Genomic DNA, 26,794 nt, shown 5'->3' on the forward strand with positions numbered 1-26,794 from the left:
GTCGGTGCGTGCCCGGGATCCGAACCCGGGCCGCCAGCAGCGGAGCGCGTGCACTTCACCGCTAAGCCACGGGGCCGGCCCTGGATAAGTCCTTTCTAACCTGACACAAAACCTAAAACCCATAATGAAAAGACTGATAGATTCAATTACCTTAAAATTCTTTTTCCTACATACTAAAAACCATCAAAAAGCAAAATCAAAAGATGAACGAGAGATTAGGGAATGATCTATAACTCTCATCACAAGGAGCTAATCTCCCTCATATGTAAACAGCTCCTATCAAAAGAAAAAGACTAATACCCCAATAGAAAAATGGGAGAGGAGTACGAACAGAAAGTTCACAGAAAGGCAATACAAATGGCTCTTAAACATTTGGAAAGAAGCTGACCTCACCCAAAAAAAGAGAAATGCAAATTGCAACTACTATGGAAAACCATTTTTACTTCTCTGATTGGCAAAGATTCGGCATGTCATAAATCTGTGTTGGCCAGGCTGGGGGAAACACCTCCTGGCAGGAGTGGGATTCAGCACGATCCCTGCAGAGGACAATTCAGTCATATCTAACACAGTCACTAACGTACACACACACCTTTTGACCCAGCAGATCTACTTCAAGTAATTTATCCTACAAACACTTTCACATGTGTGAAATGACACAGGTACAGAACCATTCACTGCAGCATTACTTGTAACGGTAACCAACTGAGAACAATGTGTCCCTCAGTCAGGAGCTGGGAAATAAATGATGGTATCTCCTTACAGTGGAATACTATATAGCTGTCAAAACGGGTGCAGCAGCTTGAAATATATTGTCACAGGGTATCCTGTGAAAAACCCATGTGGTAACAGTAATGCCTGGAACAGATAACTGAACCAGGACACAGAAAAACCAAAACTGTTGCTTTGACAGAATGAACCAACCTTACTTCTTATTTTCAGTTTCTATTTCTATTGTTATAATGTAGCTTGTGCAAAATTTTTAAAAGTTTTTAATATAAAAAACAAGATCTACTATATGCATAGTGCCTATAGTTAACAATACTATACTGTATACTTAAAAAATTTCCTAAGAGGGTAGATTTTATGCGTTCTTATCACAAAAATAATAATAATAAATAAAGAGAGTAGAGGAAAGTTTTGGAGGTGAGGGATAGGTTTAAGGCACGTATTGTGGTGATGGTTTCACAGGTATATACTTATCAAGTTGTATACACTAAATATGCACAGTTTCTTGTATGTCACTCATACCTCAGTAAAGTGGTTTTAAAAATAAACAAACTAAAAAATAAAGACACTAATAGAAAAACTCAAAGGGCAATATAAATGATTGATAAGTGAAGTGACACTCTAAGTTTAATATATTAACATGGAAAGATACGTTCCTGGCATGTTTACTGGGGTGGGTATATGTGTGTACATAATATATAAGTACGTATGTGAAGACACAAAAAATAAATACAACCATTAAAAAAAAGGAAGAAAAGAAAAAACAAACCTCAGGTCCCTCATGTCTAAGCTGCGTGACCTTGAGAAAGTTACCTACCCTCATTTGGAAAAAGGGAGAACAACAACGTTCTGACCACACAGGGCTTTGACAGGACTCAATGAGGGTAACGCAGGCAGAGTGCCGAGGCTGCACCTGGCACGAGGCACCCAATTCAAGGTAACAAGAGCCGCAAGGTCAGGGAGGGGGCGGGCCCAGAACCCACCCCTTCCCCCCACCCCAGCCCCGTCATGAGCCACAGCACTGGAGGGTCAAGGAGCCTGGCCCCCACTCTGCTCTGGGAGCGGCCTGGCCTCTGGGGGAGGATAGAACAGTGGTCAGCTCCTCAGGATGGCTTTCTGGGGCCATGAGCAGCAACACAGGCTGACACCCCCATGCGGTAGGCGTAGCTGTCCACTGGGGTCAGGGGGAGGCGGCGATGTTGGTCTGAGGCGGAGAGCGCTCCCAGGGGCATCCCAGGCAGCATTCAGTCCCCACCCCAAGCCCCCCAGGCCTGCTGACGGGAGAGAAAGCATAGCACCCAGCCTTCAGGGCACGCTCTGCAACCTCGGAGCCCACCCGGGGACACAAGGAGGGCAGAGAACCAGCCCGGCCGGAGTCCCTGACCCTCAGCCTCTGGCCTCCCTCCTCTGAGAGCCTCCCCCTCAGCGGGCACCTGCTGGGAACGGGCCAGGGTGGGGCACTCCCACCCTGACACTCCCAGGGAGGCAGGGGGCTGCTCCTACTCTATTTCCAGCCAGGGAACCCACTCTGGGATCCTCACCTACTCGTCCAAGGCCCCCCGGCTGGGAAGCAATAGAGCTGGGATTCGAACCCAAACCTGCCCCACTCCACGGCCAAGGCTGTTTCTTAACCCTGTATCTGCATTTCCTGGGGTGTGCTCTGCTCACACCGGGGCTGTGAGAAGCTGCACACGCAGCCACACCCACCCACACCAGTATCTGGTCACAGGCAGTGCAGGGCTCACCCTCCTCCTCCTCCTCCTCTATAAAGATTCCCTGTGCACATTAGCAACTCAAAGGCTCTGAGAAGTCCTGCAGGAAAGAAACCTGCTGAATTAAACACACCGAAACATTTCCCAGTCTTTCTGGTTCACAGGACTCTTTTTGCATGAAATCGCTGATGGACTCTCTTTGGGAAATGCTGACTTTGAGTCTCCGAGACTCAGCTCGGAGCTGCTCCCGGAAGCAGCCTCCCTGGGCACTTGTGGCCCAGAGGGGCCACTATCCTCCCCTTGTCTGACGGCCCCCGGAGCTCCCTCAGCCAGGGCCCCGCTCCCCTACCTCCACTGACCCTGCTTGGGTTGGATGGGCTCACAGCGGGGACCAGCCAGTGTACCTCTTGTGGGCCAGAGGCCACCCTGAGCTCGGTCTCTAGGGTGGGGGTGAGGGGAAGACTGGGGCAGAGGCCTGGGCCCCCACACAGCCCCGCCCACGGGCAGTTTTCAGTGGAAGCAATCTGCCCTGGGGAAGAGAAAGCGGGAAAGAGCTCTAAGTACCAACCAGGAAAGGACCCTCATGTCACACTTCCTGCCTCTCCTGTGCCACGCGGGGCAGCGGCCCCCCTGCCCGGTCTCCCACCTGCCACAGGCAGGGGACAGAGCCCGGGGCTGGCTGTCAGGAGACCTAAGGGCCAGTCCAGCGCTGCTCTTCACTCTCTGGGCCCGCCGCCTCCAGGGCGGGAAAGGCGTCCGGGGTCTGCGGGGTCCCTTGGCACTCAGAGGAGCGGAGACGCCAGCCACAGAGCGGGGGGCACAGGCCCCACCCAGGGCTCCGCGGCCACCGGGGCCGGCCGCCCCAGCCCTCCCGGGAGCCCAGCGAGGCCTCGCTGTCACGTCTGGCCCCCAGCGTGGCCCCGCGGCGCCAGCACCAGGGCGCGGGCCCGAGCCCACTGCCCGCCGGCTCCCCAGGGCCGGGCACGGCCGGGGCGGGCGAGGGGCAGCGCCGCCCGGTGGGGCTGGGCCGGAGCGGAAGGGCCCTTCTGCACGGGAAGCAGCCCCGCCGGCCGCCCCCAGCAGGGCCCGGCTTCCGGCGCAGCACCCCACAGCGGCTCGGGCCCAGCCACCCCCGAGCCGAGCCCCCACGCCGCGTCACTCACCTTCCTCCCACGGACTCCTGCCTGCAGAGCCAGCCTCGGCCGGCACAGGAAGCCGTGTGACGGGGTCTCAGTCCACAGCAGCCCCACGCCCCCCAAACCCAAGCCTCCCCCCAGGACAGTGCACCACGGCGCCCCGCACCTGCCCGGGACCCCAGAACACCAAGCCCAGTCCTGCTCACTCCCTGGCCAAAACCTCCTCCAGGGCTCCCCGAGGCCTTCTTCGTGGTGCGTGATTTGACTTATTTCAGTTCCCCAAACAAGCCCCACCCTTTCGTCTCCAGGCTCGGGTAGCCTAATGGCATTGCCTACCTCCCCACCCCCACACCCCTCTGCCTGGCAAACCTGCCCGCCCTTCAGAGCCAGGCTCGGCCGCCACCTCCTCCAGGAGGGCTGCCAGGTCTCCTCCTCATCTGGACTCGGGGCCTGCCTCGGCTCCCCTGGAGCCCACACTTCCCACCCCAGAGCACCTGGCCTACCACTGCCTGGCTACACAACACCTCCCCCAAGGCTGCTGTCCGGCCACACACTGCCCACCTTCCAGGACCCAACAGTACCTGGCACACAGAGGACACTCAAACCCCAAACGCCATGGACTGGGTCAGCCCACACCAAACTGGCAGTCAGCGGCCGGGCCCCAGCCCAGCGTCCCTAGTCCCACCTGCATGAGCTCTGCCAGGTCACCTGCCTCTCAGGACTCGGCTCCTCACCTGAGCACTGGGGATGAGACTGCCCCCTGCTCCCCAGCCTCTTCCGGCAGCGAATGGCCTCATGGCTATAAAAACGCCTTATAAATCCGAAAACTTCACCCACGGACAGGGGCCAACCTTGCTGTGTTGTTTCTACCACAGGGAAACAGCCCCAGGCTGGGGTCCCCGGCCCTCCATTCAACAAGTGCCCCTGGGCTCCTGCCCACACCACCTATCGGGCGAGGTGCTAAGACCACAACAAGATGGACGTGGGGCCCCTGCAGAGCTCATGCCGGGGGAGAGGAGAGACGTGTAAGAAATGAGCTATGTGAGGAAAGGAAATGCCGGGGGTCAGGGGTGCAGACTCAGGCCTGGCAGTCGGGAAGGCAGGAAAGCCTAGTGGTTAAGGGTACAGGCTCTGAAACCAAACAGGTGTGAACCCCAGCTCCACATCAGAGAAGCCGTGTGACCCGGGGCACGTTACTTAACCTCTCTGGGCCTCTGTTTCCTCAGTTGAAGAATGAGCTGGTAATGGTACCTAATACTCAGGGGCTTCACACAGAGGCTGGCACCCAGGGAGTGGCGTCACTCAGGGTCACTCCAGCTGGCTCCAAACAGGAGGATGGATAGTCTGAGAAACCTTGACATCAACAGGCTCTGGGGGACACGCTTCAAGTCCAGGGGTCCCAGTCTGACTTCCTGTCAGCCCCCAAAAGGCAGCTCTTCTCTTCCGTTGCTCCCTGGCCAAGAAAGCAGGGCCTGACGAAGGGTTGTAGAAGTGCTGGCCCCGTCCCAGGCCCTGCCTGGCACTAAGGCACCCCCTCCCCAGGGGACCCGAGTGGTGGCTCCAGGGAGTCTGGCTGTTTCAGAAGAGGACGCTTCCCCAGCAGCCCGGGTCCCCCATTAAAGAGCGCCTCCAGCCGACTTCAAAGGGCTCCTCCTCCCCCAGCCGGATGGAGCCTGCGGGAGACAAATGCGGGAGGCCCGGGAGCAGGGAAGGGCAGACCCGGGAGGTCCCTGGCCCACACCAGCAGGGAGATGCGCAGGAGGTGGAGTCAGCCTGCCTACTGCAAGGATGGGGAGACTGAGGCCAGGAGGAGGGGACGACTGGCCCCAGATCCATACGGCCCCACTGAGAGGCCAGAGGAAATGAGCCTTCCACACGGCTTGGACCAGGAAAACTCATACTGGCCCTGAAGCCACAGAGCCCTCTGGGCCTCAGTTTCCCCATCTGTGCAGAGAGCAGCTAGGCCCCAGGATCCTGGGCCTCTCCCTGCTCGTGACACCAGGAACCATCGACCCAAGTCAGCTGCATCTGAGGTAGTGAGACTGAATCGCTTCTGAGGGGTAGGGAAGGCCCCGAGCGGAGAGAAGGGCCTGGATCCTGGAAAACAAAGAGGCCCTCCTCAGGGCACTCTGGGTCCCCAGAGGTGGGCGGTGGCACCACCTACCGCATGTACCCCCTGGGGGCCTCCTGCTCCCCAAGAGCCAGGCCTGCCATGCTGCCACCTCCAATGGGCATGAGCTCCTCCCTGGGTCACCTCCAGCTGGGCCCAGGAGGATGCAAGAGGAGGGGGGTCTTGGGGGCCAGGCACACGGCTAAGAACTGGGGTACCAGCGACAAAGACTTCGAGTTGCTTCTCTTCCCTCAGGCACGGTCACAGGGTAACTCCTCCCAGCGGTCACCAGGGTCGGGGGCAGACAGAGGCATACAGGGGAGGATGCAGAGAGGAAGGTGTCCCCCAGCACCAGCACCAGCGAGAGCGGGCGCAACGCAGAGTCAAGGGGGCGGGGAGGCTGCCAAGCGGATGACTCAGGAGCACACACTTGAGCCCCTCTTCTCCCGACCTTGAGGACCCCTGAAGGGGAGCCCTCACTGGGTGACGAAAGCCAAGGGGCTGTGAGGTGGGAGCGCTCTAAGCAGAGGGGTCTGCGCGGGCAAAGGGCAGGAGAGAGGCAAGCCAGTCTGCTGACCCGTGGACAGGCCGGCCCAGAGTGCACAAGAGACCACAGAGGTAGGACTGGAGAGGGAGGGCAGGCCAGGACGGGAGGGCCACAGAGCCAGGAGACGGGGTTCAAACGTGACACCAGACAGGAGAAACGATGGACGTGTGTGAGAGGAACCCAGCAACCCCAGGGGCCTCTTCTCCAGGGCCCGAGCTCAGCCACGCCACCCCATCCTGACAACGGGGGGGTCAGTTTACCTCCCAGCACAGCACTTGGACGCTCCGAAAATGCCCGTGAAATAGACCTGCCAGAAATCAGCAGACAGTGAGAGAACTGACCCCAGGTGTCCCGGGGAGAAGGGTCACCCAAGAGGAGCTGAGCCCACTTCTGGCCCAAGGCCTACCACCCACCCTCGCCCACACCTCACCCCTCCTACAAAGGCTTCGGGTGGGGATGGGGGCGTGGGGAAAACAGGAGAGCGGGGAATGAAGGTGCTTTGGCCCAGCAGGTCTGCGCCCAGGATTGGGCAAGGCCCCAGCCATGACGCGGCCGGTTGTGAAATCCGTGGGCAGCGGCAGGTCGAGCCGGATGCCGATGGCTGTTGGGTGGGCACCCTGCCACCCTCCTTGGGGGTGGGGGCAGGAGGAGCCCCGGGAAGGCTCGGCTGGGAGGGGTGGGGGCAGAGCTGCAGGGCCACCAGACAGGAGGGGCTGCCGGGACTCCCCACACACAGGCTGGGGGACTCCGGCCACGGCCGGGGACCCTCTAGGCCTGAGCATGTTGGTGTACGTGTCTGGGAAGCATTTTTCACACATTTAACTCTCCCTGCAAACTACCTGCACACTGCCATGTTACAGATGAGCACACTGAGGAACAGAGAGAGCGACTAGCCCAAGGGCTACGGGCTACCAGAGAGGCCCCTCGCCCAGCCCTGCCCATCCTCACCTCCCGGGCTACCCCCACCCAGGGATGTCCACCCTCCGACTCAAGGCAGGACGGGACAGAGGAGAGCCCCGAACACAACCACATGACAGGGATACTGACAAACACTTCCACTTGGGTAGCGTCTCCCCTGTGCCAGGCGCAGTACGTGACTCATTTATTTTATTTTATTTTTTCTAAATGAATGCTGAAATATTTTTTTTAAACTTTATTTATTTATTTTTCCCCCCAAAGCCCCAGTAGATAGTTGTATGTCATAGGTGCATATCCTTCTAGTTGCTGTATGTGGGACTCGGCCTCAACATGGCCGGAGAAGCGGTGCATCGGTGCGCGCCCGGGATCCGAACCCAGGTTGCCAGCAGCGGAGCGCGCGCACTTAACCGCTAAGCCACAGGGCCGGCCCAGTCGTGACTCATTTAATCCTCTAGTGTCCCCCGTGTCCCTTCATTTAATCCTATAACCACCTGTGTCCCTTCATTTAATCCTATAACCACCTGATACATTGGGGACCACGAGCAACCCATTTTACAGAGGCAAGAAACTGGGTCCATCCATTGCTCATCTCACACACTGCTAGGAGAAGGCAGAGTGGGGCTTGAACCCAGGCCACCACCAGAGCATCATCAGGCTCTGCCCAGAGGCAGGGGGCTGGACCCGATGACCTCCAGAAGACCCCTGCTTCTCTGGCTGGTGTTCAGATGTGGTGGCCTCATTCACTGAGCCAAAGTAACTCCCAGCTCTTGGCTACATAGGTCTTTTTAAAAATCACCATCAGCACTTCCCTCCCATCCCTGAGACCTGACCGCACGAAAGGCTGGAATCGGCCGCCCCGACTCAGGCGTTCAGTGTGACCCACTCTGCCCACTTCCTCAGAGGCCCCAGAACTCTCCCAGCCAGGTTAGGCATTGCTCTCCACCTGGGCAATGGGAGATGGAAAGCTGCCATCAGCTCAGTGAATGTGCCCCAGACCCTCTTCCTCCAGGACAAGAGGAGGGAAGAGAGGCACAGCACCGGGACGGGCCACCAGCCACCTCCTGATGACCCTAGTAATGGTGGGGCAGCAAGACACGGAACACCCAAAGGGCCGGATCATCCGCCTCCCGGCTGAGGCAGCACGCAAGCACACGTCCAAGAACGCACGGCCCACCAGGGCGAGAGCCCGACTCAGCCCCAGCCACCCCGCAGCGGGCGCAGGCAAGGGGTCAGGCCAGGCGCGCGGGGCTCCCTCAGAGGAACCTGATTCCTCACTCCACGAGTGACGGCCACCCCCCAACCCTCCAAAGCCACCCAGAGCCCCTGTTCAGCTGTGCCCCACCCAGCCTCTCCAAAGACGAGGCACAGGGTCCTGACCCCAACTCAGACCTCAACGTGGCAGCTTTCCAGGAGAGGCAGCGCGTGCTGGTGGACGCCTCTGGGGACCGACTCGCTGTGTGACCCAGGACAAGACAGTGCCCCATGGGGCCTCTGTCTTCTCCTCTGTAAACTGGAGACAGATGACACCTACCACACAAGGCGGTGCGAGAGGCAGGGAATGGGTTAAACCAATAGTTACAAACTGTAAAGGGGGGTGCACATCCTCAAAGCAACATCAAGTTGGACCTTTGTCTCCTCTTGAAAAGCACCTTTGGCCTGTTTGGAGGCCCCACTCCTGCCCCATCCGACCGCTCGCTGCCTCGGCCCTCACTGCACCAACCCCCACTCCCGCAGGCCCACAGGAAGACTCCCTCTCCCCAGGCCCACCCCCACCTGCAGCCCCGGAAAACGGCCTCCGCTGACAGCCACTTCTTTTCAATCAAATACCACTGGAGACTCTTCCTCCACCAAGTTCACACCTCCCTTCCGAGGGCCAAGAGGCGGGAACAATCCGAGAGGCTCCCTCCTCCACACCCGCCCCTCCCACCAGGAGCCCCAGGAAAGCCCCGAGCGCCCAGGGCCCATGGGGAGGTGGGGAGCCCGCCGCCCGGTCAGAAACGAAGGGCACAGAGAGCAGGGCTCCCGGGCCGCCACCTCCGCAGTCGCCTGCACTTCCTGCGGAGCCCGGCACCCGACACTTCCTCTCGTCTACCCGCCTTCCCTCTCAGTATCTTCTGTAGCCTTGTCCCAGGCAAAAATACACTCACCGAGTCACAGATTCAAGGTCTTATTCACACATTTGTTTTTCTAAGACATTAAAGTAAGCACCTAACAAATTTTAAACACGTTTACCCACAGACAGGCTAAAACCATCTGAGGGCCCTGGTGGAGCAGGCCCCACTGAGAAACGCCGTCTAGTCACCCCTCACGTCGTCCACCTGCACGTCTGTGGCCCAGAGAGCGAGTGACGGCCCACGGTCACACAGCATTGCAGGCAGAGACGGCCCGCACTCCGGCCCCGCGTGCAGGCCTTGGGCCAGGGGCCCTCTCGCTCAGAGGCCTGGCCCTGCCCTCTGCTTCCCTCGTCCCACCTTCTCCCCTTCCCCAAGGGCTGGCCACGGAGGGAGCCCCCAGTGCCAGCTCTCCTGAACCCCATGTGGTGACATGCAAAGGGGTACCTGCGTCGCCCTGTGTCTGTGTACGTGTGTTTGGATGAGTGTGCAGAAAGATCCAGAAGGACCCATTCCCGATGGTCCACATTGATCCCTGGGGCCTGGCGTCAGGAGGGGCTGGAGGGAAAGGGAGACTATTCCATTTTCTTAAGGCTTCTCGGTTTTCTATCTCCCTCTTGGGCGTGTATCACTTGCAGAGTTTGGTTTTGTTTATTTTATTTTATTTTTTTTTTGTGAGGAAGACCAGCCCTGAGCCAACATCCGATGGCAATCCTCCTCTTTTTGCTGAGGAAGACTGGCCCTGGGCCAACATCCGTGCCCCTCCTCCTCTGCTTTATATGGGATGCCGCCACAGCATGGCTTGACAAGTGGTGCGTCGGTGCGCGCCCGGGATCCGAACCTGTGAACCCTGGGCCGCATGCGCTCTGCTGCGGCAGCCCCTGTTTATTTATTTTTTTAATCTAACAAAATAAGTTCAACTGTCCTTCCCTCGCTAATTTTTACTTTCATTGAGAAAAGTAAAGTGTACTTGTAAAATTACAACCTTGAAAAGAAGTGGACACTTGAGTCTGTGGTTCGTGGAATTCTAGGTGGAACAAGCCAGGTGAACACCACCACAGTGATGACAGAACCTCTTGTCTGGCTGGGAAACTCCAGTGACAAGCTGTCTCTGGTCCTTACTCCAGGAGCTGCCTCACCCAGCTGTCTGCCCAGGAGGCTCCGAGAGCCTCCCCCACCTCCAGCCCAGACCGTCCATCCACTCCCAGGCCAGGCGGGCCTCGTGGGGGGTCTGCCCAGCCGTCCCCTCAGGCCCAGGCCACCAGGACAGATGGCGCCACATCCCCACCCCCTGCTTTACCTGGCTCTCCTCCAGGGCCCCTTGGCAGCCAGGCCAGGGTCTGAGCCGGCTTGGAGGTGGCCCAGCCCGCGCCAGTCCCTCCTCGGCCAGCGTTCAGGCTCACACATGTGAAGGTTCCTTCCACCGGCTACCTAACGAGAGTGAGTCACATCTGGGACCCACAACTTCCTGCCCCGGCAGCAGTGGCAGCAGCAGAAAGTCTAACGCTGAACCTCAGCTCAGCGCCACTCAGGGTGCGCAGGCGGGGCCCCCTCTCCCAGCCGCAGCAGAGCCCTCAAAAGAAGTGGAGGGGGCTGTCAGGCCAGGCTCCTAGCTCCAGTGACTTCATGGAAATTGGAAGCTTTAAACTGCAACAATTTTCGAAAAGTAAAAATGAAACAAAGACCAAAAATCTGCATCAGAAGCCCCAGATGACTGCTGGATGTAGGCAGTAAATGCATCCTTAATGAGCAATTAGAAGCAAGAGCAGCCTGGCACGGAGTCTCACCCTGGCTCTGCCACACACACACAGGCCCCGAGCCTGTCTTCCCACCCACGTCGTGAGGCCGCCCCGTCCATCTGTGAGGGGGGATGATCTGAGGTCAAAGGTCTCCAGTCTAGCCCGGTGCCTCTCCAGTTCACAGCTGCCCCAACGCTGCAGCCAGGCCAGAGTGGGGGGCCCAGGCCCATGCTTGCAGTTTCTATTCCCAACAGCCCGAGCCCCCGAGAACTTCGGCAGCCCTGGCCCCAGGAGGCCAGGAATCAAACCCCAGAGCCTCTTCTGCTTTGCCAGGCCTCAGTTTCCCCACCGAGCTCCTGGGGTGCTCCCTGGTGAGGAGCAGACTAGGAAAGGCTGGGAAACAGGGAGTGGAGACCTCCCAAGACAGAGGGGGAACACACCCCCTGGTCCCCAGGGAGCCCTTCTGAGCATGTGACATGGGATCCTGGGATCACTTCCTATCTTTTATCCTGACAGTAAACCCTACTGTTTGGTAACAAAGAGGGGGGCAGAGCCTGATGTTCTCAGCTGACACTCCTGCTGCCCCAGGCCTCCCTTCCAGCTCTTTCCTCAGAGGAGGCAGTGGTCAGACGCTGACCTGCTGACCTGCTGCACCCCTGACCCCCACCCCGACCTCGAAGTCCCAGCAGGCAGGGCCTGTGCACACAGGCTAACGTGCCCTGTGATCGGCATCCAGACACTGATCGTGTGCAGGCACACAGCCTCATGTGATTCCCCATCCGCCCCATGAGGAGGGTCTTGCTATTATCCCCCTTCCATAGAAGAGGAAACTGAGGCTCAGAGAGGCCACTCACTTGCCCAAGCACACACAGCTAAGAAAAGGCAGAGTCAGGATTCAAACTCAGGTCTCTGACTCTACAATCCGTGCTCTCAACCACTCGTGCCATGACCCTCCCGGAGCAAGGAAGGCTTCCCTGGGGCCAGGCTGCTCCACATCCCACCGTGCCCTCCTCAGCAGGGCGCCCTCACCCGAGGTCTCCAAGCCCTGGCACTCAGCGCTCCCAAACCTGCAGGGCAAACTCCCCCAAAGGACGGGCAGCCTCAGGCTTCCTCGGCCTCAGACGGGGAAGACTGGTTTCCGCTTGCTCAAGGTGCCAGGGTACACAGCACAGCCCTTGCCCTTTCCTGTCCCACTCAGAACAGCCGGCCTCCTCCCTGTGGGCAGGACCCCTCTCAGGGGCTGGGGACACACACGGCACTTGGACACAGCCCGTGTCATGCAAGCTCCCAGGATAAGACACGCCCACCGAAGGCATGGCCCGGAAATCTGGGAGAAGCATCCATGAAGGTGAGATCCACGGTCTGGAGCTCAGGGGAGAGAGCCCTCACCGACCTGGAGAAGGTTCAGGGCCTCCCTGGAGGAGGGGCCCAAGCCGAGGTGTCCCAGGCCGAGGAGAGAGCCTGACCAATCCCTGACTCGTGCCTGGGAGCCACAGGTCACAGAGTGTGGTGAGGCCGTGAAATAGTGGGCAAGAAGGAGGAAAACTGCAGCAAAAACAAGGCAGGCAGCGTTGTCAGTCAGCCAAGGGACAAATAACACGGAGTGCTGAGCAAACAGCTTGGCCCGTTCTACAAACCCAGATGTCGAGCCGTCCCCCTTGGGAAGAAACCCTACAGCTCCCCAGTGTTTCCAACTCCAGGCAGGCTTCTGGGAGGGGGTGTGGGCAGGGAGATGACCATCTGTGCCACAGTCACCGGCTCCCCACGCCCCAGGGGAGCCCTGAGAGGAGTCTGCTCACCCAGGCCGGTGACTCATCCCAACCCAGCCCCTCGTCCCAGTGGATGAAGGGGCTTCAGAGCTCTGCAGGCAGAGCCCCCATCAAGTGACCCTGACCAAGTGACATGACCTTGCAGCCCAGGGAGCCCATGTGTAAAGTGAGGACATCACCCAATCCCTGGGAGGCTGGGAGGGTCCAGTGAGAAGCGTGTGAGGCACAGAGGAGCAGCTCAGTTAGAGCCGGCAGACGAGGGGGCCAGGCGGATGGTGCTCTCAGTGCCAGGCCCCAGGCCCTGGCTCCAGCGCACACTCGGCCTGGCCAAAGACCTTCCATGGCTTCGCGGGCCTCCTGAGTCACGTGCTGGTCCTCCTCCCCACCCCCACACCTGGTCACTCATCCTTCCCTCCTAATCTCCCTGCCCCACTCTCCAGCTGCCCCACTCCTCACGCCTTGGCTCAGGCCTTTCTGCGACCTGGAATGGTCACCCTGCCATTGCTACTCATCCTGCCAAGACAACTACAAATGCCACCACTTCTAGGAAGCCTTTCCCAATGCCCCGTCATCACCTCCTCTGGGCCACAGTGCCACAGGCCTCTCCAGAGAGGATATATGGTGTTACCCGTCTTCTGCAGCATCCATGTACACTCTGGTAACGGCTCCCTGTTCCTGTGGAGAACTAGCCCTCTGGGGTGGGCTCATGATCAGCATCCATTGAGGAATGGGCATGTGACTCAAACTGGCCCAATGAGATGCAAATCTGGGAATTTCGTTGGCACTATGGGGCAAAAGGTGATCACAGGGCACGTTAGCCTGTGTGCGCGGGCCCTGCCTGCTGGGAGCTGGGAGCTGCTGGGCCACCTCTGCCACTGTGGTCATCAGCCTCCAAGATGGCCTCCAACGACCCTTGCCTCCTGGTGTTCGCGCCCTCATACAGTCTCCTCCCACACTACCTGGGTGACCAACAAAATCCTGCAGAAGTCATCATGTATGACTTCTGAAGTTATGAAGGACATCGAGGATTCCACCATGCTCCCTCCTGGGTCAGTCAGGAGAAGCCAGCCACCAGGTGGTGAGCACCCTCCAGCAGCCCTGCGGCCAGATCCCTGTCATGAGGAGCCAGGGCCTCCTGCGAACAGCCAGCACCAACTGGCCACCCATGGGCCTGAGCCACCTTGGAAGCAGATCCTTCAGCCCCACTAGAGACTGGACCCACTCACCATCGCTGGAGCACCCCTGCCTGCTCGGGAGTGACCAAGGGTCACCTTTTCTCTTCCACCAGACCCACCTCTCCCCAGCACCAGGCACTCAAGAGGCCCTCAGGACATTTCTGCCAAATTGGTCTGCACCCCGATTCTCCCACTAAGAACTCAGCAGAAACAGAGCAACCACTCGGCACAGGCAGCAGTGCTGAGTCCCCCTGGCGCTCACCCCACCTGGGAGGACAGAGCAGGCTGCCCCCCTCATCCTGGCCCCCAGCTCTTTCACACTGAGCCGGGAGAGCTGAAGTGAGAGCCCGGCAGAGGGAGCCTCGCTTGGGCAGGCACAGCCTGCGGTCCCGTCACTCACCCTCCTCCCAGACTGATTTTTCATGCTGCGGGGCTGCATTGCTATGCATCCACTCACCTCCGGCCCCCCTGCCTTCATCTCCCCCGGGCTGTGGCTCGGGGAGGTACTCGGATCCTCTCCTTTCCCAGGCGGGGAACACACGGAGATGCTCCGGCTGACCTCTTCACACAACAGGCAGGAAACCGGGTTTCCAGAGGGGAAGGGGCTGACTGAGGTCGTGCAATGGGTTACAGGCCATAGGACAGAACCGGGGCCTTCTCACTCCTGATCAGTGCTGGTCCTAAGGGGTGACTTGGGGTGAGCCTCAAAGCCACTCCAAATAAACACATGTGCTGAGTAAACAGTATCTTTGCTATCAAACCCAGTCCCCCTTGGCCACTGCCCCTCCTGGGTGGAAATCGAAATTGCTGCTGCTTGTCCCAGTTCCAATGCCAGAACAACGCGACATCATGGTGGTGGTACAGCCCGCGGGAGGGCAGGGGGCTGGCTCCCACGACCCCCACGGCCCCAGCCTCTGCCAGGCCTGGGCGACAGGGTTTTGGAGAAGGAAAGGGGCAGCCAGGGTCACAGTATGTTGAGTCACAGCAGAAAATCCTAAAAGAACAGATGTGAAAGCAACTCCCCTGCCAACCAAAAGTCCTGATTTCCTTTGAGAAACTTGGCAGCTGGGCCACGCCAGCAGCCGCCTGTCCTTCCCCACACCCCGCCCGGTGCGAACCACGGAGGGGCAGGGAGACGCCCACGCCCCTCGCTACAGAGCCTGGGATGGGGAGATGCCACAGCGTGAAACTCGCAGCCCCCAGAACAGCACGCGCAGTGCCATCTCTTTTTCATTTAACAATATCACAGATGTGCGTATATTTTTTCGCACACAAGAAAATCGAGAAAAACATAATCCAAATCTTAGGAGTTATCACTAAGTGATAGAATTTAGCACAGTTTTAACTTCATATTTGTCTCCTCGTTTATGTCTGTTTTCCAATTTTCTCTAACGAGAATACACTCCCCACATAATCAACAGATAGCTAGTAAAGCAACTACTATGAAGAAAAAGGAGAAATAAGGAAAAACAAAGGCCTGAGACAGGAAGTTCTCCACCCAGCGCCAAACTCAGCCCCACTTGTAACTAGGCGAAAATGGAAGCTTTGTATGATAATTAAAAATACTACCACCTTAAAGCCATTGAAAATCAATGGCTGCGAGCATTACAAGACAGTCCACCAGACAAGGCGAGCGCCCCAGGAGAAGTTTGCAACCCCATCTCCAATGCGCTCTTGTGCGAAAAAAATCAAAACCGACCAAGACCAAGCCTCCAGATACAACTACCAATTTCTACGAGGTTCAGGGGATAAGGAAAGCGTCACCCATTATAGGAGGCTCTACTATAGGGAAAGGGACCCAGAGTCAAAAAAAACATGGCACAAGAGAAGGAATACCAATCCTACAGACGAAAGGAGACGTGAGAAATACATCACGCAATCTCATTATGCAGACTTCATTCGGATCCTGATTTTTAAAAACTAAAAGAAATATATATTTGGCGTAGAGGGATGCACTTATATAGTGACTGATAAACAACAATGTACAACAAAAATTTCACAATAAAAAAAATCTGAAAAAAAAAGAAAAAGAACAAAATATATATATATTTATGTTGATGTTTATGAAACAATTGGAAATTTGAACACTGAAAGGATAGAGCTGTTAGCTGTGGTGGCTAAGGGAGGGATGTGGGCTGGGGGGGATCATGCTATTCTGTCCTCCTCTGTGTATGTTCCCTTTTTCCACAATGAAATGTTGACCCATTGTCACTGTAAGAGCTCTGGCATCTGCTGTCTCTTTTGAGGCAAGGAAGGGACAGATGAGGAATGTGCGGCCCGAGAGGGAAGGCGACTCACCTGAGGTCTCAGAGCTGGTAAGACAGAACCGGCCTCGACCCTCCTCCCAGCTGGAAGCCCACCCCACAGCCAAACCCCGCAGGGCGCGCTCCCAACCTGCACACGGAGCCTCGAGCATAGCATGGATGGGCAAAGACGACTCCAGGGCCCTGTGCAGGAAGCTCGGGAGGCCACAGGGCTCCGGGGCCCGGGGCCCGCCATCGCCTACCAGCATGGGGCAGAGGCCACCTCCTCCTCCGCCTCCTCTGCCGCCTCCCTCACAGGAGCTTAACGGCTTCCAGTACCAGCCTGGACGGCGGCATCTTAACCCCTCTCCTGGCAAAGCCCTCTGGTGGGAGCCCCTCCCCGTCTCATCCTCTGACCGCAAAGCAGTTTGTCGGGGAGCGGAGAGCTCTCGGCGCCCAGGACCTCCACACCCCAGACGCGCCCCACCGCAAACCCGCATCCAGTCTGCGGGCACCACACATTGAGAAGTGGGCGCATCTTAATTCACCCTACAGGAACAATCCCCAGTGCACACGAAGACTGGGCTCCCGGCTCCCCCATGCAGCGCTCTAGCTGCAGAAAACTGCAAACAACCTACATGTCCAGCGAGAGGGGACAGAGAAAACGCACCAGGGCTGCTCGTGCACCACGCGCTGGGCGAGCCTGTGCCTGGGAACCCGACAGCTCCACTCACAAAGCCCGGGGGCAAGCTGCACACACAGGACTTTCCCTAGACCACAACAAGGAAAGCTGTGATGCTCAGCTTCTTTTTCTTGTCATATGTTTAAAAAAAAAAAAAAAAGAAAGAAAGAGGGGCCGGCCCCGTGGCTTAGCGGTTAAGTGCGCACACTCCGCTGCTGGCGGCCCGGGTTCGGATCCCGGGCGAGCACTGATGCACCGGGCGCGCACTGATGCACCGCTTCTCCGGCCATGCTGAGGCCGCGTCCCACATACAGCAACGAGAAGGCTGTGCAACTATGACACACAACTATCCACTGGGGCTTTGGGAGAAAAAAAAATAAAAAATAAATAAATAAATAAAAAAGATAGTCATCTGGAAGTCACTGGAACCCAGTATGTTAATAGGTTACTTCAAGAGTACAGATTCTGGGGCTGGCCCTGTGGCTTAGCGGTTAAGTGCGCGCGCTCCGCTGCTGGCGGCCCGGGTTCGGATCCCGGGCGAGCACTGATGCACCGGGCGCGCACTGATGCACCGCTTCTCCGGCCATGCTGAGGCCGCGTCCCACATACAGCAACGAGAAGGCTGTGCAACTATGACATACAACTATCTACTGGGGCTTTGGGAGAAAAAAAAATAAAAAATAAATAAATAAATAAAAAAGATAGTCATCTGGAAGTCACTGGAACCCAGTATGTTAATAGGTTACTTCAAGAGTACAGATTCTGGGGCTGGCCCTGTGGCTTAGCGGTTAAGTGCGCGCGCTCCGCTGCTGGTGGCCCGAGTTCGGATCCCGGGCGCGCACCGACGCACCGCTTCTCCGGCCACGCTGAGGTCGCGTCCCATATACAGCAACTAGAAGGACGTGCAGCTATGACATACAACTATCTACTGGCGCTTTGGGGGAAAAATAAATAAAATTATTAAAAAAAAAAAGAGTACAGATTCTAGTTTTTTTCCCCATTTTATTGCTTATGTTTCCTGGTTTTTCTATAATAAATGTGAATTATTTCTGTGATTAACACAAAATTAAAGCCATTTAAAAATAAGGAATGAGCTGACTTTTTCTCCTCCCGGAGCCTTGGCCCCGGAGGCAGAAGCTACCTGGCTGTGGGACCCCTGAGGGTCCCCTCGCCTCTCTGAGCCTCCGTTTCCCCATCTGTCGTACACCAAACTCACCAAGTCGAGCTCTTCCCACCATCCTCACGGAGCCTGTTCCCCCTCTGTGAGATGGGGACTATAAGGCTCACCTACAAAGCCACATGAACAACGCCTGCCCAGCCCTGCCTTCCCCCATCCCATAGACAGGCACGCCCACCCCCGCCTTCGGCCATTCCTTCACCACTCGGGCACCTACTGACCCTGCACCAGGCTGGTGGGGAACGAGGGGCATCTCATTTCACCCCAAGCCCTGGGACGAAGCAGCCCTCACGGCCACAGATGCAGAGCTCCGCCCTGCTCGAGGCCCACTCACCAGCCCCTCTATCCTTCTGACCACTCTCCAGGAAGGCTACGTCCCCATTTTACAGAGGAAGAACCAGAGACTCAGAGGGGAGAAAGGACCGCCCACCTACATACTCCAAAGCAAGATGAAGATTGCAGCCTGGGGGCCCCTGTGCCAGTGCCTCCCACGCCCTCCTCCTGGGTGGTCAGCCAACCCTCCCGCACCCCTGCTGAAGAGCCAGGCGCAGGGCTTACAGCTGCAGGGGGGAATGAGGGAGGACTGGGAGTACGACAGGACACGGCAGGCTGCAGCCACGAAGCTTCAGGTTCCTCTGCCTCCTCCCTGCAGCCACACACACACACAGCAGGTGCTCAGGGACAGGCTGAGCGAAGGAGGTGCACTGCAGCCTCCTCTGGATGGAGGAGCAGGTGGGCGAGGGCAGAGACCAGACGGGCATCATGCAGGGGGACAGGAAGCACGCAAGCCTTGGGGTCTGGCACCCTGGGATCAGGCGTGGCATGGCACTTCCCCAGGACAGCACACTTAGGGCCCACAGAGGCCAGACAGGACATCACCCACTGAGGCTGGCTGGCCAGGAGGGGACTGGGGCACACTGGAGGCCCACGCCCTGCGTAAAGAAGAGCTGCCACAGAGCTTTGGCCAGTAGCTGCCAGGCTAGAACGCGGCCAGCGCTGTAAGCCTTCTGAGTCAGCAAAGGAAACCATAAACCTGGGGTTTCGTGTAAAATCTCACTGTTTTCAGATGTTGGCAATTAATCAAAAATAAATTTTAAGCAGCTCTCCTATCAGTGCTCAGACTCACTGCTGTGTGGCCCTGAGCAAACCAGTAAACCTCTCTGGGCTTCAACTGTGTCATCTGTAAAGTAGAAAAATAACACAGGTTATTGTGACAGTGACATAAGACACACTTTGCCCATACTTATGATAATAGAAAGCAACAGTAACAATAATAGCTGGTGTTCACTGAGTGCCAGGCACTGTTCTAAGTGACATGAATTAATGTCATTTCATTCATACCATTAGATAGGCTTTTTTCTGAACCTTGTGTTTTGAAACAATTTCAAACTTTCAGAAAAGATACAAGAAAAGTACAAAGAACTCTATGCATTTCATCCAGACTTGCCCATCTGCACCACTTTGCCTCTTTGTTATCTGTCTGTATGTCTGTTTCTCTTCAACAGTCGAGCGTGGGCTGCTCACACTGCGTCCCTCTGCCCCCTGAATGCTTCAGTGTTTATTTCCTAAGAACAAGGACCCATATAAATAGTTATCAGGTCATTTCATCTCGACACAATACTTTAATCTACAGTCCACATCCAGTTTCATCAACTGTCCCAATAATGTGCTTTATGCAATTTTTTTTGGCCTAGGTTCACATACTGCATTTGGTTATCATGTCTCTGCGGTCTCCTTTAATCTGGAACCATTCCTTAGCCTTTGAGATAAGTATTCTTATTGTCTCTATTGTATAGATGAGAAACTGAAGCTCAGAGAGGTTGAAGCACCAGCCCAAAGTCACACAGCGAGGAAATGCTGAGCTGGGACTCAAGCCCGGAGGGTTCCCTCCAGACCGTGTTCTTGTCCTCCAGGCGGAAGCTTGCAAATAACAGCCTTTGTTGTTAATAACTGAAAACAGCGGCTCCCTCTGCACACAGCTGGACGGCTGCTTACAGCCACCTCTCTCAGCAGGTGGTCATTAACTGAACGAGTGGCCTCCTCGTGTGGACACGCTGGCTGGGCTGGGCCTTCTGCCGCCAGCTCCCCACACCTGCCAATGGCCCCTGTCCAATGCCCACCACCTCACCCTGCGGGGCCCCATTAGCCCCCTCTATACAAGCTGGGGGGCAGCAAGGGCAGCGGAGGCCTGGGGGCGACCACGGTCCCTGCCTTTCTTTCTCCCCTCTTAACGTGACAGTCCAGGCTCAAACACCAATGCCCAAAAAGCAGAGGAAGGCCAACACTCCCGACAGAGCCTGAAGTCGGAAGGGCCCCCAGGCCACGTCCAGCACTGAAGGGGCCCGTGAGGTCAGCTGTCCAAGAGGGGCTGAGCACTTTCTAAGACACATGACCGGGTCGCACTGGAGGGAAGGGTTCACAAGAAGGAACAGCAAGGGCAAGGGCTGGGAGGTGGGCATGGAGTTCCCACAGGGAGAGGGGAGCCCCCTCTAGGGGCCCGGAGACCTACTGCCAATTCCAACCCAGCAGGCAGCACGAGCTTAGAAAACCACGCTCTTTGGTTCCCAAACGGGGGTAGCTCAGGGCCTAGAGGCTGCTGCCAACCTTGACGCCATCACCCCCCGCCGGGTGTCCCTCCTGAGAGGGGCCACCATCACCCCTGGCTCCCGTCCACCCTCTGGCCAGCCGCCATCAGACAGCTCTCCAACAGCTGGTCCTGAGCCACGGGTACCAGCAGACGCGCAGGGGGAGAGCAACACCACCAACGAGAAGCTCTGCAACAGACCAGTTAGGAGTCATCTCCTAATGGCCTCCAGGCCATTCTATTAGGTTTTGAGGCTACTTTGTGCTGAAATATCTCAAAATCTTTGGACATTCCCTTTGGATACTCTATTAAATTCAGAAGTTTACATCAGCCTCCAGACCTCACCTACAAACACAATTCCAAATGTCAGAAGCTGCAGAACTTCTCTTGAAACTTTTCCAGAACAAAAAAAGAATAAAGTTTTGCTTTTCTTCCTCATCGTAGACAATTTTGAAAACACAGAAAGCATGACTAAATAAGAAAATTATCTATCAACAAAGTCCCCAAAGATACTCCAATGAAGACCCCTCCCCATGCGTCCTTCTCTGGTGCCCAGCGTACAGGCTGGCCTGCCTGCTGTGTGAGCCTCTCTCTACAGAAGTGCTCGGGGTCAAGGTACAACTACTTTGTGTCCCCTATTGGCCAGCGGGCTCACGAGGGCAGGGACCACGCCTAGCCCGTCTCTCTGCCCCCTGCCCAGGGAGAGGCAGGCCACTCGGGGCTCCCTTGCTGGAGTCAGCCATGGAGTCACATAATCCACCAGGTTCCCATCAGCAGTCCCTTTGCGTCCAGCTACAGAGGAAGGGGATCCAAGAGGTGTGGGGTCAGCAGCAAAGCCCCAGGGTGTCCCCAGGCACGGAGTAGGAACAGGATGAAGTGAGAGGTGGGCAGGTGGATGTGCGGGCAATGTGTTTCGTCCTTGGGGGGGCATTTAATGGGCCCATGTGAGACTCTGCCTGCTGGGGTGGGGGCTCAGGCTCCCTGATGTAGACTCAGACTCCACCAGAACCATGTCAGAACAGGAAGGGAAGACCAGGCCCAGGCCCCAGGTCCAGCTCCAGGCCTATCTCGCCGTAAGACCTTTGACAACCTCAGCTTTCTCACCTGTAAATGGGGCTGATCATTCCGGCCCTGCCTAACTCACAGGATCAAACTATACAAGGGACGGGCCAGGGCTTTGTAAGCCACCTGGTCTCAGAAGTTGGGGGACTCCCTGGGAGGGCCCAGCAGGCCCCACGTCTGCCTGCACTTCTCGATAAAGGCCCAAGAGCACCCACTCCCGAAAGCCCCAGGGCATCAAGCGCCTGTTCGGCTGATGAGAGAAGAGGACTCAGAGTCTGACAATCTCAAACATTCAGCACAGGGGGACCCAGCTCGCCATGCATGAGGCTGCCCACCTCTGCTCCGCAGGCCCAGCTGGCCCTCCTCTGGGGCCTTCTCACCACACGGGGTCTGCCCCCCTAGCCCCAGGACCACAGTGGACAAGCTCCCCACTCCTACGAGGGCACCTGCCCACATGCGAAAGCAGCGACTGAATGCCAGAGCTCCCTCATCTCAGAGCCCAAGGCTCCTGCCTGCCAAGTCCTCCGCCTCATGCCCTGAGACCACTGCAGTCCTGTTGGTAATTCATTCATTCATTCATTCATTCTTCTGTGGAGCATCATCCTGGACCAGGTCTGAGGGGACTTCGGCAAGTGATGAGGGACCCGAACCTAAGACTGGTCCAGATCTGGCCATTCTAGGCACAGCCCAACCACACAGGGCAGCTGTGGTCCTCATCTTAAATGCTCTGCTTCTAGTAATGGGTCTAAATTCTCATTTCCAGCCTTGGCTCTGGGACTCAGAAAGAACATGAGTTCTTGGCCTTTGAGAGAGACCAAGATACAAACCGGGAGAGGGAATGCATCCAAGCCACACTGAGACAGGCTCCAGCATCCTTCCCCGTCAGGCTCAGGCACCACCTTGCCCACCTCCTTCATGTGAAAGGTTAGTTCCGGTTTCCGCCAATTGGGTCCAAGTCAGGGGCGATGCCTTGCTCACTCTCCCATCCGCACACCGGCCCTTTACCTGGTGAGGGGTCCTGCTCACTGTCACCTCTTGTTGGATTGCTCCCAACCCCAACCCCTAGTCTTGCCCCCACTGAGCCGAGTTCTCCCTTGGAGCTGTTTTTACTTTTAACAGGCTATACTGACCCCCCGAGGCCCCTGCCTTGTCCAAGTCCGGGAGAGCTGACATACCAACCCCTCTCCTCCGTCATAAGCCAACCGGCTTCCCAAGAGAGTGGCCCCGGGGTGAGGGGGCCGGGGGGCACAGGGCCGCGCCCCTCTGTCACATCTCAGTCTTGTCATCGGGAAGGTGGGGTGGGCCCCGGTTCCGGCCAGGGCACTGGGGCCTCTCCCGCAGCGCGTGAGGGGCGGGGGCCAGGGGCCGCGGGAGGGGGCGTCCGAGAAGACCCACCCCAAACCTCGCAAGGAGCAGGAGCGAGAGTGCGAGGGGGGCGGCGCAGTCCGCGGGTCTGGGGGCCCGGCGGCCGGCATCCCGCCTCCGTCCCCCCCCACCCCGAGGCCCCGCAGCGCCCCTCCGCCTGGGTGGGGCCGGGCGGCGCGCGGCAGGAACCCAGGCCCCCCCGCAGGCCGCCCACGACGCGGGGGCCCGACCCCCGCGCCCCGGCCCCGGCCGCCCTCCCGCCGGGTCCCGCCCGCCGCGCTCACCTGCCGCCGCGCCCGCCGCCTCCTCCGCCGGCCGAGTGGCCGCGCCGCCGCGGGCGGGCCCCGGCTGTGCGCGCGGGGGCGGCGGAGCGGCCGCAGGCGCCCCCCGCTGGCCGCCCGGCCCGGCCCGGCCCCCCCACCCGGGCCGCGGGGGCCCACCCCGCCCCCATTCGGGCGCCGCTCGCCCCCGCGCGGCTCGATCTTCCCCAGAAGTGTGGAGAACGCGCCAGCACCCCGCGTCCACCGCCGCCTCCCACGCCCTGTGGACGCGGCGGCGAGCGCCCCGGAACGCGAGCAGGAGCTAAAACCCTGTCAAGAAAAATGTTTTTCTCAAAGTCACCCACGTGTTTGGAGGCGCCAGGTGGTGCCCCACCTCCAGAGGGAAACACTTTCTGGCAAACTCTTTGAGCTCTTCCCACTCCAGCTCCCCCCCTTCCAGTAATGCCCCCGTTTCTAGAAGGATCCATAGACTTTGGGCAAGATGAGAGAAGCTTAGGTGGAAACCTTCAGTCTCTCTCCGGCCTACAGGTCCTAGGGGGTGCAGAGGTGGCAGCCTCCCCCAGCACCCGTGTAAGTCGGGCCTTTATTGACCCGTCTTCACTGGCACCTGGAAGACAGCCTAAGAAAGAGGTATCCTCAGAAGGTGGGTGTGGTAACCTGGTTGTGACCCCACGCACTGCTGCCTACCACCCAGGGTGGGGCCCCTGAGCTGGCAGCAAAAAAGTCTATCCGGTTTCCCAGGCACCCAGGCTGGATGAGCAAGAAAGCGCTCCTCTGAGTCACTGCTGGGAGGGACAAAGGACACCCACTGAAGAGGTAATCAAGACCAGGAGGACATTTCACTCACAGAACGTCAAGAGTCTCTCCCTTCCCACTTACCCAGGGAGCACTCAGGCCCACTGTAAAATCCAGCGTTCCCACTTTGCCGGGAGCGGTCACGTGGGCAGCAGTTAAGCCCACTTCTCAGGTCCAACCTTGGTGCCCCTACCATGGGAAGGATTCCTGGGTATCTGCAGTTTAACAAGCACCCAGGTGATCCTGTGACAAGCAGGTTGGAGAAACTCTGGTCCACCTGGAACCCTATGGCGGAATCCTGGAGCCAGGTACCCAGTTTACCCTAGAGGGAGGAGACCCTGGTGTGTCATGGTCTTGACCCCGCAGTGGGCCTAGAGCCTTGCCCAGAGGCCACCTACTTTGCAACTATGCTGAGGAATCAGATGGTGCAATGCTGGAAGGTGAAAATCTGATTTCCATTCCAGATGGCAGAAGGGAAGGTCCCAGCTGAGACTTGTGTGGTCTGCAGCAAGCCCTCCCTGACTCTGAGACTGGTTCCCATAGCCTCTGGGCGTCCGGATGGTGGCACTTGGCTCTCTGGGCTGGAGCTGTGCCACCACCCTGGCGAGGTCACTGCTGCATCCTGAGGGCTCACAGGGGAAGATCTGCACTGCAGGGACTTCCTTGTGCAGGAAGTGGGAATCACTGCTGCGGGCAAGGTGGTGGGCACACCTCATCTTCATCCGACCAGCTTCTGCACGTGCCCTGCCCCCTCCTTGCAGCCCTGCCCCCTCAACAGAACCCAGGAAGTGGGAACCCAGCTTTTTGCCCCAAGGCCTCAAGAACATTGTGTGCCTCAGCCCAGAGGAGATGTGTCCTGCGGCCCAGGTAGAGAGAGTGAAGTGGATCCCCAGGCATGGGATGGCCCTGCTGGGGCTCGTGCTCAGCCGTCTGCCTTCTGGCCTCTTCAGAGCAGGAGGCCCCTCAGCCCTTTGTGGTGCATGGGGGGTTGCTATGACTTCCCACCTTGTCATATGTGTGTCATCTTTACACAACCCCATGACCAACTCTCCTGACAGCAGACTGGAAAAAAAGAGCTGGAGAAAGTGAGTTCAACACAATGCTCGCATCCGGCTTCGTCATTAACTGCCAAGACAGCCCCCCCATCTGTGCTGTGGTCATCCCAGCGGCAATCGCCTTGTTGCATGCTCAGTCCTGGGTCAGTGATTCTCAACTGTAGCCAACCTCGGAAGCACCCGGAGGCCTAGTGAACACATACTGCTGGGCCCCACTCTGAGTTTCTGCTGCAGCAGGTCTGGCGTGACCACCAAGAATGTTGGCTTGGGCCTAGCTCCCGGGTGATCCCGATGCCGCTGGTCCGCCGGCCAGCCCAGGTGGCAAGGCTCTAAGGCACCTGTGTCCAAATATGTTTGGAGTCCCACTCCCAGAGTCTGGTCCTGGGGAGGGGTCTGCGAATACGCCTTATTAAAAACCCCAGGCGAGTTTAGTTAGTGACAAGGATGGCACCTGAAATCAGAAAGAAAAGGAATGGCTTCTTCAATACATATTGGGTCATTCAATACATGTTGGGTGTGATACATGGGAATGATACAACATGTATCATTCAATACATGTTGGGTGACTTGGCGACCATTTAAGGAAAATCTATTAGATACCACCTCACACCGTACTAAAACAACAATCAACAATAAAGATCTTTGTGTTTGAAAACAAAACTTAGAAAATATTTTAGTAACTTTGGAATGGAGAAGTCTGCATAGGAAATCAAATCCACACTGAAGGGCTGCAGATGACAGCTGAATGTCTCTCTCCAGGTGAGGGGTCTCCAGATGTCCACAGCTAGTGGGTTTGTGATTTTAATTATCCACTGTGTTGAAGAACTCCAGAGCAAGTTTGCCTGAAGAGTCTCTCATTAACTGCCCCAGGGGCAGTCCACGGTGGGAGGGAGAGCCGGTGCCTGCACTAGAGGACCATCTACGTTTGTTGCCTGGATGAATTTGTGTGGTAGGCAACTGGTCAGGGGCCTTGTTTCATTTGTGCGGGGAGAAGAGATTCAGACACCTAAAATGAATCACTACAACAGAAGCTGTGATTGACTTATTTCCGCAAACTTCAGCCTGCTCTTTAGCAGGCCACGGGAACTACAGCCAAGCAAGACGGCTCGCAAGTGCCCCGAGGTTGGTGCTTGTCATTTCAGTCCTGGCACATCTTCTTCCACACACCTCCACGTGGAGCAGTGGCAGCCTTCCCAGGCAGGTGCTCTTTGTTGCTTACCCCTGAGGAGGAAGGAGCTTCCTTCTTTCCTTCACTTCCTCCAGTGGTGCTCTGCACGGACACCATGCTCAGTGAGTACCTGTGGGCAGGCTGTGCAGCTAACAATTCTCAGTTAGCAAGGAGAGATGCACTTCACAGTAGAAAATTAAACAACCCAAAGATATGAAGAATTGGAAATCTGTCCTCTCCTTCCTGCCGCTCCCTGAGCTAATCGATTCTCAAGGTGCGGGATATATTCTTTCTGCACTCTTCTCCCTGGCAATCCAATTTTACGTTAGAAAACTGGCCCGATCAAATCATTATGCTGTACACCTTATACTTAAAGAGTGCTATGTCAATTATTTCTCAGTAAAACTGGAAAAAAAAAAAAAAAACTGGCCAGAAAAGA

General features: G+C 57.2%; 1 protein-coding gene across 6 annotated transcripts in view; it reads right to left on the reverse strand.

Moving 5' to 3' along the window:
- ADCY7 (adenylate cyclase 7) overlaps positions 1 to 23,387 on the reverse strand; it is a 64,221-nt gene extending 40,834 nt beyond the window's left edge. The window contains exon 1 of one of the 6 annotated variants that reach the window (XM_087420282.1): positions 23,341 to 23,387. The gene's annotated coding sequence lies outside the window, so the exon portion shown is untranslated. Of the gene's footprint in view, positions 1 to 2,267; positions 2,349 to 3,601; positions 3,841 to 10,560; positions 10,674 to 23,340 lie in introns of those variants that run through there. The other 5 variants (XM_087420280.1, XM_087420281.1, XM_087420279.1 and 2 more) reach the window with 5 other exon arrangements.
- Between the last annotated feature and the right edge of the window lie 3,407 nt (positions 23,388 to 26,794).

This window comes from Ceratotherium simum, chromosome 30, assembly GCF_057802395.1.
Source record: "Ceratotherium simum simum isolate JZ-2026a chromosome 30, ASM5780239v1, whole genome shotgun sequence".
Taxonomy (NCBI): Eukaryota; Metazoa; Chordata; class Mammalia; order Perissodactyla; family Rhinocerotidae; genus Ceratotherium; species Ceratotherium simum.